Genomic DNA, 3,256 nt, shown 5'->3' with positions numbered 1-3,256 from the left:
TGGCTATAGTTTTTCAGTACAAAAATGGGAACAATATCTGATGAGTAACCAGTTTGTGATCAAGACAGATCAAAAGAGCTTGAAGTGGTTATTACAACAGAAAATTTCAACTCCCTTCCAGCAATTCTGGTTATCTAAACTTATGGGTTTCAGTTATGAAATTCAATACAAATCTGGGAAGGAAAATCTAGCAGCTGATGCATTATCCAGAGTCCATGGTGCTGAAATTGTTTGTATGGCCATATCTCTTATCTCTTCTGATTTAAGCACCCTAATACAAGCTAGCTATCAATTAGATCCTTTCTTAAGTGATTTGCTTGATAAGTTACACACTACAGGTCAGATTGATGAGTATGTTTTAGTAGAAGGCTTGATCAGAAAACATACCAAGATTGTGGTTGGTCCAGATCCCACACTTAAAGCTAAAATTCTTTTATGGCAACATTCATCACCTGAAAGTGGCCATGCTGGAAGAGAAATTACTTTGAAGAAAATTAAAACTCTCTTTTACTGGAAGGGTATGACAAAGAGTGTGCAGCAGTTTGTCAAAGATTGTGCAATTTGTCAAGCATCCAAATATGAAAATGCAGCTAAACCTGGCCTATTACAACCTTTGCCTATACCTGAAGAAGTGTGGGTAGATATCTCTATGGACTTTATTACTGGGCTGCCTAAGTCCATGGGCAAAGAAGTTATATTTATAGTGGTGGATAGATTGAGTAAAGCTGCCCACTTTATGCCATTAAGCCATCTATTTACAGCAATACAAGTGGCTCAAGCTTATTTAGACAATGTCTTCAAGCTCCATGGTTGGCCTAAGTCTATTGTGAGTGACAGGGATTCTGTTTTCCTTAGTCACTTCTGAAAAGGGTTGTTCTCTCTTCATGGCACTGAATTTCTTCTCTCTTCTGCCTACCATCCAGAGACAGATGGACAAACTGAAGTAGTGAACAGATGTGTTGAGACTTATCTCAGGTGTATGTGTGGAGATTCACCTAAGGATTGGTGTATGTGGTTACTACTAGCAGAATGGTGGTATAACACCCATTTTCATACCTCTATTCAGTTAACACCTTATGAGGTGGTTTATAACCAAGCCCCTCCTGTGCATCTACCCTACTTAGCTGGAGATTCGCCTAATGATGAGGTTTACAGAAGCCTAATTAGAAGAGAAACTATGATTGCATTGGTGAAATTTCATCTAGCTAGAGCACAATGTAGAATGAAGAATTTGGCTGACAAACACAGGACAGACAGAACTTTTCTGGTTGGAGATTGAGTGTGGTTGAAATTACAACCCTATAGGCAACTGACTGTCAAACATAGAAGCAATCACAAGCTCGGTCCTAAGTACTATGGGCCTTTTCAGATCTTGGAAACAATTGGCAAGGTTGCTTACAAGCTTAAACTCCCTGCTGAAGCTAAAATTCACAATGTGTTTCATGTTTCTCAATTGAAACGTTTTCAAGGCAACCTTCCTATAGCAGCACATATTCCATCGTGGTTTCAAGTTCAAGCTTCTACCTCACCTAGGGTACCTGCTGCTGTATTAGCTCACTGAACAGTACATTTGCAAGGCCAAGATCAGTTGCAATATTTGGTGCATTGGAAAGATTTTCCATCACATGAAGCTACTTGGGAGATTGCTTCTGAATTCACTTTGCAATTTCCTTCTTTTGTAGTGTAATTTTTCTTGTAATACTAGACTTGGGGACAAGTCTTTTTATGGGGGAAGGTATGATATGGGTCAAACTATTGTTAGTAACTAATTTAGCTAACTGAGCTAAAGTTAGTTAAGTTTGGCGCCAAATTCTGTTAGTTGTTATAACTAACTGAATTGAAGCTATAGGTATTCAGTTGCTTGTAAATGATGCCTATATATACTTGCTAATGTTGTATAAGCAGGTTATGAAAGAAATTAAACAACTCCTCCCCTTCTAATCTCCCTCTCTCTCTCTATATATATTCTTCTATCTCTCTCTTATTTCTAGTCTGATTCTATCTTCTGTTATCTTCCTTTCTGAATTCTATCTCTATACAGTTAAACAAATGGCAGAGAGTTAAGCTCCTGCATCAGGGTCCGACCGTTGTTTGAGCAACGGTGGTGATTTAGTGGTGGTTCGTGCATCGCACATTACACAGTGGCTGTTCGGAGTTCGGGAAGGGTTGGTTCAGGTGTTTGTGTGGTTGCGCAAGGCTAGGCGTGTGGTGTTCGAGTGGTGCCTACTTGAGGGTGCGTCAGTTGTGCTTCCGCCAGTAGTGGCAGTCGTTAGTGGTGCTTCGGTATACTTTAATAAAAAAAAGGATATCTCTTCTTCTCTATTTAATTTAATTGTAAATTCTGATTATAATCCTTATGTATCTTTAATTAAGTTTAGTGATTATAAATAAAGTATAGAATAAAGTATATAAATCAGATTTATAATTATACATGTAGTTCTTAAGATGATTCTATTTTTCAAATCTGATTTTAGTATACTTGTGTATATGATGGTTTAAGTTGGGTTCGTAACTAAAGTATAGTAAAAGTGAAAGGAAATCAGATTTTTGATTATACTATTAATTCTTAATATGATTTTAGTTCTCAATTATGATTTAATTATATCTATGTATATTGGTTTAAGTTTTGTTATTATGAATAAGTATAATATAAGCTAACTAAAATCAGATTTGCATATTATTATTAGTTACTAAAGATGCTAGGTCAATGAAATTTATGAAGGAAAAGTTTAAACAAGATTGGTTATTTTTATATTTCAAAACACTATCAAGGACTTAGCACTAAAATAATTTTATTATTTTGATTAGGGCCCAATTTAATAAGTGGAACGTTTAAGTAGTTAGCATAGATTCTCCATTACAAGGTATGTACACGTACTAGTTCAATTGGATATGTTAGTAACATGTTTAGGTTATGTATTCTTTCATGGGAACCAAGAAACATGATGGGGAATAATTATATGATTATGATTGATGAGATTATTTGGTAACATGAAATCGATTAAAAATCTCTATGTGCTTCCTGGCTGCATGACTTGTGAATTGGATTGTATTATTATTGGAATGCATAATTCTATTGTATCACAAGCATGAAATAAATTGGTTTGAAATCCTATGATATATTGTTTTAGCAAGTAAGGATGTTACAAGAGTTTGCCTAAACTAAAGAATTAAGCAATTTATCTAAGAAAGAACATTAAATGATTATATGTTTAATGTTATGTGAATGAAAAAACACTAAGAAGGATATTTGGCG

This window comes from Beta vulgaris, chromosome 4 (genome assembly GCF_026745355.1).
Source record: "Beta vulgaris subsp. vulgaris cultivar EL10 chromosome 4, EL10.2, whole genome shotgun sequence".
Classification (NCBI taxonomy): domain Eukaryota; kingdom Viridiplantae; phylum Streptophyta; class Magnoliopsida; order Caryophyllales; family Amaranthaceae; genus Beta; species Beta vulgaris.
This window is presented reverse-complemented; position numbering follows the sequence as displayed.